The sequence below is a fragment of the Podarcis gaigeae genome, assembly GCF_964106915.1.
Source record: "Podarcis gaigeae genome assembly, chromosome: W".
NCBI classification, from domain to species: Eukaryota; Metazoa; Chordata; class Lepidosauria; order Squamata; family Lacertidae; genus Podarcis; species Podarcis gaigeae.
In genome coordinates this window covers 8,672,556-8,688,659 of record NC_139695.1, presented here as the reverse complement: position 1 = coordinate 8,688,659, position 16,104 = coordinate 8,672,556, and the positions used below count along the sequence as shown (strand labels likewise).

At 47.0% G+C, this 16,104-nt stretch overlaps 1 long non-coding RNA gene across 1 annotated transcript; it reads left to right on the top strand.

Moving 5' to 3' along the window:
* Positions 1-11,064: 11,064 nt before the first annotated feature.
* Positions 11,065-11,553, top strand: LOC310836092. The gene is made up of 2 exons (XR_014559855.1): positions 11,065-11,389; positions 11,421-11,553. It is a non-coding gene; the product is annotated as an uncharacterized lncRNA (long non-coding RNA).
* The last annotated feature ends 4,551 nt before the right edge of the window (positions 11,554-16,104 follow it).

The window sequence follows — 16,104 nt, the reverse complement described above, 5'->3', positions numbered from 1 at the left end:
TCATAAGCATGACACGGCTGTTTAGCAGGCACAAAAAGATGGGGCAAAAGAATCCAATAGTTTGGGTTTCTTGTCAGGCCGAGCGATGTCCCTCTGGTCTCACCAGGAGCCTCTTTAGTAGAGCTGGTGTCTGGGCCCTGCCCCCCAGGCCAGGTGGAAAGGGCCTTGCAGGAAGCGGCCTTCACAACTCACAACCGGGCAAGGCCATCATGATGACACACAGTTCATTAGGGCAAGGTTTCTGGCAGGTGGGCATCTAAAGCCTACCAGACTGTCCACGCAGACCTTGTCGGTCCACTTGCAACCTCTCTAGGTGGAGCAAAGTACTTCATGGTATTGATTGATGCTTTTTCCAGGTACATTCATGTGTTCATGCTCAAGCAGAAATCAGAAGCGTTTCCGAGGTTCAAGGAATTCTGTGCTTGGTCGCAAAATGTCCATGGAAAGCAGCTGCAAAACCATTGGTTGGCTTTGTGGGAATGTTCAAGGATGCAGGAGAGGATATATTGTGAGATTATATTCTAGTCCAACTTGTGCTAACAAGTTCCCAAAATATCAGCAGAGTTTATAACATTCCCCCTTTTAAGTTCGCAACGGTAACGTCTGCACAGGTTCTCTAGAACCTCTATAATAATTACTCTGGTAATTTCCCCCTTTTGATCCCTCTTAAAATACAAGACACGACACAGTCTTTATAAAAGAGTTTACTCACGTTCTGTTCACAATATGATCCCAGAAGGCAGACAGGCTTAAAAAGGTAAAAGAAAGGAAGAAAGTCCTATCCTCCTCTCTTGGCTGAGAGCCAAGAGGGCATCCTGCTTCTTTGAAAGATGAAGATGAGAGAAGCAAGAGGCAAGAGAGAGAGATGGCTGCCTGCCCTGTGCTTTTATCATTTACCTGCACAGGTGAGGCCACACACACCTCTGGTCACATGCGAAGTAAGTCCGTCCCCAGGAAGTTTACCTGCTTGCTGGACAGACATCCCTCCCCATGTTCTAACATGTACACTCTAGGAACGTTGTCATTGACTGCTCCTGTGTTTACATCCCACAGGCTTTCATTGAGTTCTGTGGACACAGTAAAAAAAAGCTGCCATCTGGTTTCTCTCTGGATGTTCGGATTGTTGAACACAGATTTGCTCTCCACCGTAACCATGTCTCTCAGCATACCACTTTATTTCCCCCCAGATAGGTGGCTACCATTCACTTGTAGGAAGATGTGCTTATTTAGATTACAACATTGCAGTGGGAGCAAAAGCCACCTTTCTTCTCTCAAGAGGGTTAGTCGAGTTTCTGTTGTTACGGAAAAATCCAGGTGGGAGGCTGCTCAGAGCCCGTGGGTCCCTGCGGAACAAAGAAGGAGTCCAGCCACCAACCAGAGCAAATAGCGGAGACCACAGTTTATCGCGCAACAGGTTCAGAGAGGAATTGAATCCCGAGAACGGGGTGACAAGGACTTTTAAAAGTTCCTATCTTATCCCAGCAGACAGTTTGCTAAACATCACCACTCCATCAGAAAAGGGGAGGGTTATACATGGTTAACATAGGAGGAATGTGTTGGGGTAACATGCAAATACAGGATATGTCTTGGGAAATCCGCTCCACTTCCCAGTGGGGAGGAGTTGTGGTGGACCACGTGGCCACCCACTCCCCACCAGGGGCGGGGGACTCTGTCCCCCATTGCCTATGGGATCCTGGCCACATCAGAGCCCGGCCAGCCAACCCCCAGAGAACTTCCTCTTTGGCTCGCTTCCTCAATCACCCGCCCTCCCTCCCTATTTTGCAGGTTAGGCAATGGCCTTGCTATGGACTACGGTTGGTCGCCTTGGTTGTCCGAGGGGCCTGGTAGGAATTTTTCCACTTGGCACTGGCCACTTGGTTTTCGCCTGTTGTTGTTGTTGTTGTTTAGTCGTTTAGTCGTGTCCGACTCTTCGTGACCCCATGGACCAGAGAACGCCAGGCACCTCTGTCCTCCACTGCCTCCCGCAGTTTGGTCAAACTCACGTTGGTAATCTCGAAAACACTATCCAACCATCTCGTCCTCTGCCGTCCCCTTCTCCTTGTGCCCTCCATCTTTCCCAACATCAGGGTCTTCTCCAGGGAGTCTTCTCTTCTCATGAGGTGGCCAAAGTACTGGAGCCTCAGCTTCACAATCTGTCCTTCCAGTGAGCACTCAGGGTTGATTTCCTTCAGTATGGAGAGGTTTGATCTTCTTGCAGTCCATGGGACTCTCAAGAGTCTCCTCCAGCACCATAATTCAAAAGCATCAATTCTTCGGCGATCAGCTTTCTTTATGGTCCAGCTCTCACTTCCATACATCACTACTGGGAAAACCATAGCTTTAACTATACGAACCTTTGTTGGCAAGGTGATGTCTCTACTTCTCAAGATGCTGTCTAGGCCTGTCATTGCCCTTCTCCCAAGAAGCAGGCGTCTTTTAATTTCGTGGCTGCTGTCACCATCTGCAGTGATCATTGAGCCCAAGAAAGTAAAATCTCTCACTCCCTCCATTTCTTCCCCTTCTATTTGCCAGGAGGTGATGGGACCAGTGGCCATGATCTTCGTTTTTTTGATGTTGAGCTTCAGACCATATTTTGCGCTCTCCTCTTTCACCCTCATTAAAAGGTTCTTTAATTCCTCCTCACTTTCTGCCATCAAGGTTGTGTCATCTGCATATCTGAGGTTGTTGATATTTCTTCCGGCAATCTTAATGCCGGCTAGGGATTCATCCAGCCCAGCCTTTCGCATGATGAATTCTGCATATAAGTTAAATAAGCAGGGAGACAAAATACAGCCTTGTCGTACTCCTTTCCCAATTTTGAACCAATCAGTTGTTCCATATCCAGCTCTAACTGTAGCTTCTTGTCCCACATAGAGATTTCTCAGGAGACAGATGAGGTGATCTGGCACTCCCATTTCTTTAAGAACTTGCCATAGTTTGCCGTGGTCGACACAGTCAAAGGCTTTTGCATAGTCAATGAAGCAGAAGTAGATGTCTTTCTGGAACTCTCTAGATTTCTCCATAATCCAGCGCATGTTTGCAATTTGGTCTCTGGTTCCTCTGCCTCTTCTAAATGCAGCTTGCACTTCTGGGAGTTCTCGGTCCACATACTGCTTGAGCCTTCCTTGTAGAATTTTAAGCATAACCTTGCTAGCGTGTGAAATGAGTGCAATTGTGCGGTAGTTGGAGCATTCTTTGGCACTGCCCTTCTTTGGGATTGGGATGTAGACTGATCTTCTCCAATCTTCTGGCCATTGCTGAGTTTTCCAAACTTGCTGGCATATTGAGTGTAGCACCTTAACAGCATCATCTTTTAAAATTTTAAATAGTTCAGCTGGAATACCATCACTTCCACTGGCCTTGTTATTTGCAGTGCTTTCTAAGGCCCATTTGACTTCACTTTCCAGGATGTCTGGCTCAAGGTCAGCAACCACACTACCTGGGGTATACGAGACATCCCTTTCTTTCTGGTATAATTGTATAATTCCTCTGTGTATTCTTGCCATCTCTTCTTGATGTCTTCTGCTTCTGTTAGGTCCTTTCCACTTTTGTCCTTTATTATGGAAATCTTTGTACGAAATGTTCCTTTCATATCTCCAATTTTCTTGAACAGATCTCTGGTTCTTCCCATTCTATTGCTTTCCTCTATTTCTTTGCATTGCTCGTTTAAGAAGGTCTTCTTGTCTCTCCTTGCTATTCTTTGGAAATCTGCATTCACTTTCCTGTATCTTTCACCATCTCCCTCGCATTTTGCTTGCCTTCTCTCCCCCGCTATTTGTAAGGCCTCATTGGACAGCCACTTTGCTTTCTTGCATTTCCTTTTCATTGGGATGGTTTTCGCCTACCTCGTAGCAATTGGCACTGGCCACTTGGTTTTCGCCTACCTCGTAGCAATCATCACAACTTTGTTAGGGTTGCGGTTAGGCATTGTTCCACAGGGCTCCCCCTACTGGGACTTTCTGCTGTGGCCGGAGACCCCCCTCTTCACACCCACACGTAATGCACAAGCACCACACTCACACATGCACGCACCTCCCCTCCCCGACCCTGGAGATGTCCCTTTAGAGGGCCATCTCCTAAAAGCCTTCCGTAAATAAGGAAGCGCGCTATTTTTGACAGCTCTACGGGGAACCCTATCCTTACCGCATAATTTCCCCAGTAGACCGGGCACACTGTTCTCGCCCTATCTTTATTACAGGAACCCCGTTGCGCCTATCTTTATTATGGGTTGACCGGGCGCCCGAACTCTGGGTCACCCGGCTGCCGTCTCAACCAATCAGCTTTAGCGAACAGTGCCCCTGGCGGCGGCTACGCAGGTACTGCAGCCGGCATCTACTACTTCCCAACTTTGACAGCTCGCTAATACAATGTTTCCAAATTCAATTGACCGTGACTGATTTAATCAAAATGTTGCAATATTGTTTCTGGAACTTGGGAGTGCTTTGAACTTCAAAGTCCTTTTCTTCAGAAATTCACCAAAAATCAGCCGTACATCGGATTTTCATCGAACCACTTTTATTCTGCTTTTGATTACAAGGACTATCAAAGGGGGGTGACCTGGCACAAACCAGCCATAATCCCCCAATCGAGCAAGCACGTACTCAGCGATTCCTCCCAAGTGACCTGTCTACCCTGATAGCCTGCTTGATGGGCTCAGACAGCGAACTGCCAAGGACACAATGGACTGCATATGATAGTGTATTCTACTTCTGCCAAAGACAAAGGGACTGTGACCGGATTCCCCCAGGGGGCAGGAAGCTGCGCCTTTTCCTTTGTCTTCCAAAATGACTCACAGGAAGGGGGGAGAGGGACACTGACCAGGTGTTGAGATACTCGTGTTACCTGCCCGATCCCTCCCCTGACTCCTCCTGTTTTTAATATAATCATGATGTAAATATGATGTAATTCTGACGGTGTAGCTAAGGGGATTAGCAACTAATAAAAGTTAGGGTCTCCCTTTGTTCGGGGCTTCCATCTTGCTTCACCTCGTGGGCGGTGGGAGCCCTGTCGCGACAGTCTTTTCTTTAAATAAAGACCGAGCCTACTGGCTGCTGTTTTGCTCTGAATTGCTCTGGTTGGTGTCTTCGTTTGTCCAAGGGAGACCTCGGATTTTCCGGTAACGCTGCACAATGGGCAGGAGTCAGATATAGTCAGGTCCAATCAATGCCTAAGCCAATACCGCTCACATTCGCTGAAGAATTGATGCTTTTGAATTCTGCTGCTGGAGGAGACTCTTGAGAGTCCCATGGACTGCAAGAAGATCAAACCTATCCATTCTGAAGGAAATCAGCCCTGAGTGCTCACTGGAAGGACAGATCCTGAAGCTGAGGCTCCAAGACTTTGGCCACCTCAGGAGAAGAGAAGACTCCCTGGAAAAGACCCTGATGTTGGGAAAGATGGGGGGCACTAGGAGAAGGGGACGGCAGAGGATGAGATGGTGGGACAGTGTTCTCGAAGCTACCAGCATGAGTTTGAGCAAAGTGCGGGAGGCAGTGGAAGACAGGAGGGCCTGGCGTGGTCTGGTCCATGGGGTCACGCAGAGTTGGACACGACTAAACGACTAAACAACATCTAGTTTTGATTGGATTAACAGGGTAACGAGGTTTCGATTGACTCAGTCCATTGTTCTCGCAGCGGGAACTGTCATCACCTTGTCAGCGCTCAGTGGAGCGTGCAAAACAGCTGGAGCTGAGCAGCCTCTGCAGAGCCATGGCATTGCTGCGATTGGCTGAAGGGCTACATTCAATGCCATCTGATTGGCTAGAGCGCATCCTCATGCAAATACATTGTTCATTCATAAAATACATCGATTGTGTATAGCATCGGGATACGGGGTCAGAAATGGCGCTTTCTTCTCTGGGTTTTGGACTTTTGTGCGGTGCTTGGTGCAACGTTGTGACGGGGCGGGGGGAGTCCTAGTGTGGCAGCGTTCCCTTGAGGTCATCGCCTCGGGCTCTACGTCTCTTACTCGGGAGTAAGACTTCGTTCATATGCCCCCCCTCCATTCTGTAACACTCTTCATATGGACTTCATGGAGTGTGCACTCTTGCAGGGTCTGCTTCCAGAAACTACTATTGCAGATGTATATATTTTGGCAGAAATGGTTTACAAATATGCACGATGGCAAGCAGGCAGACAGGAACAGTTACAAATCAACCTTGGTCCTGCCTAGCCTGGAAGCTGTTTCCAACTAGTGAACTAGAAAGCTTTCAACAACCTTTACAGCCATCTACAAACCCCGAAGTTTGTATTTTCTTGAGCTTTCTCTAGAGAAGGGGCTGTTTTGTATATTGTAGCAGAATAGTGTGTTAGCTCTCATGTTTTGTGTAAAGCAAGCCCTTGTTAAGTACCGTCAGCTGAATTGGGCTTGTGCCCAGATCTTAGCACACTAACCGATAAAACAGGTGAGGGTAACCTCTGGCCCTCCAGACGTTGCTGAACTACAAGTCTCATCATCCTGCCCATTGGCAATGCTGGCTGGGGCTGAGGAATTTCAAGGAAGATTTCGACTTGCCCCGACCTACACCTACCTACCCACTGAACGAAGGAGCAAGAAAGCAAAAGGCAAGTTCAGCATTCCAGAGTTTTCCAAATGCCATGGCATCTCAATGGGGCTCCCTTGCCAATTGATGGTAAAGCAAGCCATTGGACAGGCCATCATGCATGAGGACGGTTTTTCGAATGGATTTGAATCACACTTGGAGTTTTTTCTAATTCAAGATATATATTTTTTAAAATAATATTTATTGCTTTTAAACACTACATAGAAAAAAAGAAGAGAAGTGAAAAAAACAACAACACAATACAATATATAAACATTACACAACACAACATTAACACAACAAACTAAACCAAACAAAGCAAAAACAATATAAAACACACAATTTAAAACACATCATACCATTTCAAAATCTTATCTTTCATTCCCTTGTTTCAGCGACCTCCTCACACCTCCCTTTTTGTATTCCACTTCTATTAATTGTTTCAGCAATTCCTTTCCATCTTCCTCTATTTTCTGTCATATAGTTGTCTTAACATACCGTAAATTTCACTCCATAACACACAGATTTTTCCTCCTAGAAAGTAAGGGGAAATGTCTGTGCGTGTTATGGAGCGAATGCCTACAGATGGCGGGGGAATCTGCTGCAGTTGTGAGCAGTCCGTGGCTTGCTTTGAAACAGCAAAGCAGGTGTAAGCGGCTCCTGTCAGCGAGCCGAGCTGGGGAGGAGGGAGAGAAGCAGAGCGGGCTTGGCTGCTTTAAAAAAACCCCGTCCTCTATGTTCCTCTCTCCTCCCCACTGATCTGCTAAGTAGCAGCAAAGCTTTTCAGCCAGCCTAGCCGGGAGGAGGGAGAGAAGCAGAGCGGGGTTGGCTGCTTTAAAACAACCCCGTACTCTCTGTCCCTGCCTGCAGTTTTTTGCTGTCCGATTTTGGATTAGCCACTGTAGGGGCTGTGTGTGTGTGTGCTTGAGCTATCGTTCTCCTCCTCCTGCTTCCCCTTCGCTCTCCCTGCGCCCCTGCGCTCTCCCTCCGACTTTAGAATTGACACTCTGTGTCTGTGTGAGAGAGAGAGAGGGCTCCTTCTCCTCCTCCTCCTCCTGCTTCCCGTTCACTCTCCCTGCGCTGTCCCTCCGACTTTAGAATTGACACTCTGTGTGTCTCTCTGTGTGTGAGGGCTCCTTCTCCTTCTCTTGCTTCCCGTTCACTCCCCCAGCGCCCTGCGACTTTAGGGCCAGTTTCCTCTCTGCGTGTGTGTGTGTTTTGACCTCACTGCGCTTGTTGGGGGAGAGTGTTGGTCGCAATTTTTCTTGATTTGTCTCAGAGTGGTTACTATCATGGTTTCCTTGCCGGGGAGGAGGGAGAGACGCAGAGCCTGCTTGTTCTAAAGGAGCAAAGCCGGAGAGGAGCCTCTCCTGCATTATCAGCAGCATCCTTCTCCACACCCCCCATGCGAGCTCCTTGTCCCTTGAGTTCTTTTCCTTCCCTCCCCACTTAAAACGTGGTTACAAAGCACGGATCCACATGGATCCTCAGGATTTTTGCACTAGGTCACCCCAAATTCACCATCAGATCACATAGCATATCCATGGCTACAGCCTGCACCAAAAAACACACGCACCCACTGTTTCATGGGGCCGCAATGGCGCAAAAACGTGGTTACAAAGCATGGATCCACATGGATCCTCAGGATTTTTGCATTGGGCTACCCCAAACTCACCGTCAGATCACATGTCTGTGGCCACAGCATGAACCACAAAAATCATATATCCACTGTTTCATTTAGAATATTTTTTTCTTGTTTTTCTCCTCTAAAAACTATGTGCGTGTTATGGTCAGGTGCGTGTTATAGAGCGAAAAATACGGTATTTTAACCTTATTTTCCCTTTAATACTGTAATAATCTATTTGTACTTAATTCCTTATAACATTTCTACTAAAGCCATATAACTTCATTCCAACATTTTTCTAACACTCATTAATTTTACAATATTTCTATAAATAGTCTTTAAACTTTTTCCAGTCTTCTTCCACCATCTCTTCTCCCTGGTCTCGGATTCTGCCAGTCATTTCCACTAATTCCATATAGTCCATCAACCTGGTGATCTTCTGTCCGATGCTCTTAACTCTTTCCCAAGTCCCTTCTGCAAGTCTTCTTCGTAGTTAAACATGCACTTTACTTTGTCTTCTACTGATCTTATTTTTATTTTCCTTCCTTTGAGGCTGAAGAGTAGATCTCAGGGAAACTCCCACCTAGAGATGATTTTATTCCTTCTCAACAGGGCAACCAAGTCTCCATAGTTAAAGCCAAGATCCAAAAGACACTTCAGGACGTCTTCCAGAATATTTTCTCTTGACTGTTGTTCTTTTAGATTCTTCTGATAGTTCCAGCAGTCTCTTATTTCGTTCCTCTCCCCTTTCCCTCCTCTTCCAAGTCTGAAGGCCCTCACAATTTTAATCTCTTCTTGACCCAAGTCCAGATCCCAAAAAACAGCAAATTCCTGTGTGAGGAAATCTATCAAACTTTCCTTCTCCAGTTCAGGTAGGGCTCTGATCCTCAAAATCTGATTTTCTTTAAATTCAATCATAGAAGGCATCAACTTATGATCCTCAAATTGCATCTGTAAGGCTGGGACTCTCTCTCTCTCCAATTGTGTTACTTTAGGTTCAACGGCAACAACTTTCTCCCTAGCCTTCTCCGCAGTTTGCCATGTCAAAGTAGATTCCTGTATCAATTTCTGTATAGTATCTGTATTAATGTGTGGGAGTCATAAAGCCAGAGGCAGAGGTTTGTAAATACTGCAGGGTGCCCCCTGACATTCCTCTGGGCAATGATTACCTTATATGGCAAAGGGGCAATAAAAGCTTGACCGGCTGAGGTAACATGAGATTGGCAAACAGCCATGCGGCTGGACAGAACAAAGCACAATAAAAAGTTACCGGAGAGGAGAAGAAGTCTGAACGAGCTGCTCTCTCATATCATGGAAATGTTGCTAGCTTTCTGCGTCTTTATTTTACCCTAAAGAAGTGTCACTTGTAACGGCAGGCTCCAACAAGTGGTGCCCTCTCTGAGGAACAATTAAAAGAAGAGGAAAACTTAAAAGAAAAGCGGCTGACTAAAGGAAGCAGTGTGAGACTGACTTCAGACTTCAAAGAGAACCGCGAGAAGCAACTTAAAGGAAACAGTCTGAGGCAGACTAAGAGGATTTTAAAAGACACTGTGAGAGGACTTTCGATCCAAGCAGTGGATATCATCGGCTCACCACGTCCGGCAAGGATTTCAAAGCGCTTATACATCTTTAAAAAAAGATCCCTGGTGAGTTTGATCCCTTTTATATTGATCTTAGAAACATGGGCACCTCTTTGACTACTCCCCAACAGAAATTTTTAAGAGACTTAAAATTTCTCCTCTCCTCCAACAAATTGGAAGTTCCTGATGGTGATTTGATACAGCTCATTCAGGCCATCAATGAGCATTACCCCTGGTTTGCTGCAAAAGGGACTTGGGAACTAAAACAATGGGATAAGATTGGAGCACATTTTCATGGACATCCCAGTTTCGGTGTTCGAATTTTAAATGCTTGGTGTAAAATTCGTTATGCTATGGGCTCTTTATCACCAAAAAATATCTCCATGGCTGTATTGCCAACATCACCTCCAGCTTCTTTAGTCCAGCCTGCTGTGATGCCGCCTGTTCCAGCACTTGCTTTGCCAGCAGCCCCAGACCCCAAACCTCCAGATTACAGTTCCTCACCAGAGGACCCAATCCTGCAAAAATACAGTGGTCTGGCTGGAAATGACCCTACTCTTTCAGCGGCAGAACAAGCTACCCCCTTTCAACGTGCAGTATTTGCCTGTTCCTTATCTCAGGATACCATGGCATTCCCTGTTATTGTGCCCCCTGCTGGTGCCCCAGCAGGAACTCAAGCCCAGCACCAACCTTTTGACTTTAAAATCTTGAAAGAGCTGCAGCAGTCAGTAAAAGTCAAGGAACAAATACAGCAAATGGGAACTTTACAACCTGGCATGGCAAATCCAAATATGCTCCCACGAGAATATCAGTTGGCAGTGATTGATTTAAAGGACTGTTTCTTTTCTATCCCACTGGATCCAGCAGACAGGGAACGGTTTGCTTTTACATTGCCAGTATATAACAATTCGCAGCCCACCCAGCGATATCAGTGGGTTGTTCTGCCACAAGGCATGCGGAACTCCCCTACACTTTGTCAACATTTTGTGGATGAAGCATTGAAACCTTTCCGCATGCGCCACCTAGAGGACAAGCCTTTGTGGGTTCCAGCTCGACGCGTGCAGCCATGGCGAGTTCCTTCAATTGCGGAAGTGCCTTCCCCACCATCTGCCTTGCCATCCTTTGCTGCACCGTTGTACAAGGAAGAGAAGCCGACGACCCAGTCCAGTTGAAACCACCATATTTCACCTTAGCGGCTGGCAAGCCGCAGTCATCAGAATCCTACTCTGGCTGGCAGTATCCACGGCTCAGCCACTCTCAAACTATAAGAACAGCTTTGTTGAATAAGACTTTTAGGGGAGAATATCATAAAATATGGAGGGATAATATTTTTGTGCAAGATATGATTAAGTTTACTAGTTTACTGCATGCTTCTAAATGTTGGTTATGTATGCACATGCCCCCTTTTGCCAGCCATTCAGGCATAATGTTTCATGGTGTGCCTGTCAATGGATCTTTTCAATTTACAAATATTATATCCCCTAAGCAAACCTTTTGGCCTCCAGTACAATTGACCCTCCATGAGCCTGCCCCCGTTTGTTTCCAAATTAAAGAGGGGAAAGAATCATGGGGAATATATCCAAACTGTCAATATACATTGAAATTCATGTTTAATAGCTCTTGTTCTCTTACAGGAACATACAGTGACCAATCTCAGTGCTGTAGGAGTGACAGTGCATGGCTATAAACTAGAAAGGAAGCCTACCATGCAGCTTGGAATCAGAATTCTTATATTCTTGGCTTCCGGATGGAAGTTGGCTTCGACATTTATTGATTTTAGTGATTATTATAGTAGTTATTTGCATTATTTTGTGTTGCTATATACAATGTATTCCTTCTTTAATTTCTATGTGTACTGCATGGTTCTCCAGTCCGCGGCCCGCATCCGGTCTCACAAGAGTCGCTTATCGCACTCGATATAATCCTATTGGAACGGAAATATATGCCTCTGATTAAAAAATAAAGAAAGAGGGCATGTGGGAGTCATAAAGCCAGAGGCAGAGGTTTGTAAATACTGCAGGGTGCCCCCTGACATTCCTCTGGGCAATGATTACCTTATATGGTAAAGGGGCAATAAAAGCTTGACCGGCTGAGGTAACATGAGATTGGCAAACGGCCATGCGGCTGGACAGAACAAAGCACAATAAAAAGTTACCGGAGAGGAGAAGAAGTCTGAACGAGCTGCTCTCTCATATCATGGAAATGTTGCTAGCTTTCTGCGTCTTTATTTTACCCTAAAGAAGTGCCACTTGTAATGGCAGGCTCCAACAATAATGTTCACTTTTTGTCCCAAATTATCAATTTTGGTAGTTACCACATCCACCTTCTTGTTAAGCTGTTCCAGTGAGTCATTTATCTTACTTAATGCAGCCACTAAGGCCTCTTCTGTCGACCGCCTTCGCCGTGGCGGCCAGACCCTAATTTCCACGAAGCAAATTCCTCCCGATCAGAGGAATTCCGCCATTACCGGAGGCGCCAACCCGGAAGTCTTTTTCTAATTCAAGATAGTGCCTCACGGAAGCAGGGAGCTTCGCAGAGTCCTTTGGAGACGGTGGAAAAGATTGCGCAAGAAAGAGGCTTGGCACCAGAAGAAATTCAGAACTTGCTGAACATCGCACTCAGTGCCAAGCTTGGTAAAGAAAACATGTTTTGGCTTCTTTTTCCCCTTGGCAGCAAAGTATGTCAACGGAGCTGCATTGCCCTGCCTTCTCCCTTAACAAGAACCGGGGCTTCTTCGAGCTTGTGAGAAATTATCAAGAGTGAAGATGTTCAGAATGTTAAGCAGTGTCTTTCAATGTCTTGCAGGCACAGTGATAAGCACTAGGCTACTGAAGACTCTGATTCCCATTTCCGTAATAACAGAGGATTCTCTTATTTCAGCTGTGTCTTGGCTCTGTGCTCGCAAGTGTTCTAGTGACTTTCAGGTAACTTGGAAAGCATGGTAATGATGTCTTGGTTCTGAAGAATGATATTTCCCCCAGTCTGACTTAGTTATCCTGGTGATGATTCAGCTAGATGTTGTACACGCTGACCATATTCCAGAAGGGGTTGTTGTCTTGGCCTTGCTTTGGCTTACTGAGATCTGTCTTCTCCCTATAGGTGCTCATTCTAAAATGGATAATTGTAACGTTTGACTTCATTGATCAGAAGGAAAATATGAATGCTCTCTATGGTTTCTTCTTCCACTTCTTACAATATGAGAAATTGGTAAGATAAAAAGGAATGTGTTATTTTGAAGGAACTTGCTTTTATTCTGACATTAACCCAAATCAAACAATAAAGAGTACTTTCCGACCACACAACAGGACACCATGTGAAAAGTGGGGCCTTAAATATATTTGAATCAAATACATTTGGAACAAGTGATTGTTACATTTAAGAAACATTCTCTAGGTGATGAGATTGGGGGGAAATACAAAAACCCATTCGGATACATTTGGATACATTTAGAAAAGTACAGCATTTTGAGGAAAAATACATTCAGATCCATTCTTAAAGTCAATGAGAAAGATACAGCAAAAAGGATACGATTCGATACAGCGAAAAACGATACATACATCACAGAAGGGGCGGCCTACAACAGACTGCTGTCTGGCAGGAAACCTGTTGATGGGTTTACCTGGCTGTCCATGGGTTTACCTGCATATTCTTTTGTGATGACAACTACTTACGGTATTTATGTATGTGTTTATATCGTAGACCTTCTAATTCTCCTAACACCAGGAATTGACCAGATGGTGCAGGATGCCCCCCCCCCCCCAAGTATCTGTTGGAAGCAGATTTGGGAGTGGGGGGTGGAAGCACCTACTGGTGGGGAGAACACTTCTTCTGGGGATGCTTCCTCCTCCTCCTCCTCTTCCCACTTCTCCCTGAGGCCTCAAGATGAGAAGTCAGGCTGGAAGTCTCCTCGGAGAAGACAAAGGAGCAAGCATGGCTGCCTTTCCTCTTCTCCAGACCAGTTAGTTGGACTAGAAACCTTTCCCATCCCAGTTCTGCAGTGGTTTTCAAGCAGTGTGCTGTGGCAGCTGGGGTGCTTTGAATGATGGTCAGGGGTGTCGCGGGAGACACTGGCCTCTGTCCCTCTTTCTTTCCCTCCCTCCTCGGATGCCATCTCTGCCTCCCCAAGGCTTGCCCAGCTGTTCTCCCCCAGAGAATGGTGCCTCTGGGGCTGGCCAGGGGGTGTGGGCTGCCAGGAGCTGAGGCGGCCTCAGAGTAAGCAAGCAAACTGGCGAGGGGCCCTCGCTGTTGGGAATGGACAGGCAAGTCCCAGGCCCCTTTAATATATCAACAACAAATCAACACAATGACGCTATAATGATACAATCTGAATCATTAGGGGTGCATTGCAGCAGTCAATGCAAATCTCCATGAGTCGCCTTTCAGCCAGAAGCTCTGCAGCACAGGTGGTTCTGATGATTCCCCTGTAAGGAAGGCTTACAATGTAGGAGGCTTTGGGGCTTTGCGAGAGGGGGGAAAGTGGGGACATCATAGAAGTATGCATGATGTGGGAAAGGTGCAGAGCGATGTTTCCTCCTCATAATATCAGAACCTGGATCTCTTTAAGAAAGTGGAATGATGGCAGATTCAGGCCAGACACAGAGTGCCTAAAAGGTAAAGGTAAAGGTACCCCTGCCCGTACGGGCCAGTCTTGACAGACTCTGGGGTTGTGCGCCCATCTCACTCAAGAGGCCAGGGGCCAGCGCTGTCCGAAGACACTTCCGGGTCACGTGGCCAGCGTGACATCGCTGCTCTGGTGAGCCAGAGCCGCACACGGAAACGCCGTTTACCTTCCCGCTAGTAAGCGGTCCCTATTTATCTACTTGCACCCGGAGGTGCTTTCGAACTGCTAGGTTGGCAGGCGCTGGGACCGAGCAGCGGGAGCGCACCCCGCCGCAGGGATTCGAACCGCCGACCTTTCGATCGGCAAGTCCTAGGCGCTGAGGCTTTAACCCACAGCGCCACCTGCGTCCCATCACAGAGTGCCTAGTGACACTGAAATTTCCTCCTTCCAGAGGCACTGACGGGGATGGCTTTAAGAAAGGATTTGTCAGATTCATGGAGGGTTAGACCATGTTGCACCTCCAGCAGCAGAGGCAGTCTACCTCTGCATACCAGTTGCGGGTGTCCCCAGTGGGGAGAGTGGGGCTGCATTTGGAATCTGCTTGGGGCTTCCCTTTGACATCTGCTGGGCTGCTGAGAGCTGGACTAGATGGGCCTTGGTCTGATCCTGCAGGGCTGTGACAATAAGAGCCTGGAGTATGGCTGCTTCGCGAGCAATTCAGGGAACAGTAGTGCAGAGTTGCATCTCCCTGGGAAGGGGCACGCGCTCAGCAAAGCTGTCTCTTGCTTCTGGTCCTAAGAGTTGGGGTGGGGACATGGAGGTCTGTAGAGGCCGGAGTCTCTCCCCTGCCTCTCTCTGCCACCTCTGAGGTGCCCGAAAAGGCAGATAGCAGAGGAAGCGAACCAATAGTCACGTTCATCTGTACTGCCTCAGTATGCCCTATTCTGACAGATGCTGCCTTTCATATTCACGCCTGTTACCGGAAAAATCCAAGGGCTCCCTTGGATAAAATCAAGACACCAACCAGAGCAAATTGGAGCAAATCAGCAGCCTGTAGGCCTGGTCTTTATTGAAGAAAGCTGTCACGACAGGACTCCCACCGCCCACAAGGTGAAGCAAGATGGAAGCCCAGAACAAAATAAGACCCCAACTTTTATTAGCTTCTAATCCCCTAAGCTACACCCCTAGAAATACATCATATTTACATCATGACTATATTAAAAATAGGAGGAGGGGCTGCACAGGTAATCTGAGTATCCTGACACCTGGCCGGAGCCCCTTCTCTTCCCCCACATGAGTCATTTTCAGGAAACAAAGGGAAAGGTGCAGTTTCCTGCCCCCTGAGGGGAATCCGTGTTGGAATTCTGCCTGGGTCAGAGGAATGTGCCACGACGTAGGCACCGGCAGATATTCCTTGTTGACCTCCCCGCTTCTACTCCCGGCAGATAAGCAGGCGAGGTCTCGGCGATTCTTCCCAGAAGTGTGAGAAGAACACATTCTCTCTCCCCTTGGTATCCCCAGGGAGGGGAAAGAAGCAGACAGAAGTCTATTTACATTCTTTATTTCTGTCTCTTACATCAGTACAGAGAAACATGTCTGCACTCAACAGCAGTGAGAATAAACTCCACCCATGTACTTCCAGTACGGGTCATATGACACACACACTGAGCTAACATCCGGTGCTCAGTACAGAATGGACTGCCCCTTTGTTCCCATGGCAACAGTCACAAACATCCTGTCTGGCTTTCCAGCCACCTGCAGCTGACTGAGCTGCTACAGCCTTTGCTTGCTGCTGCA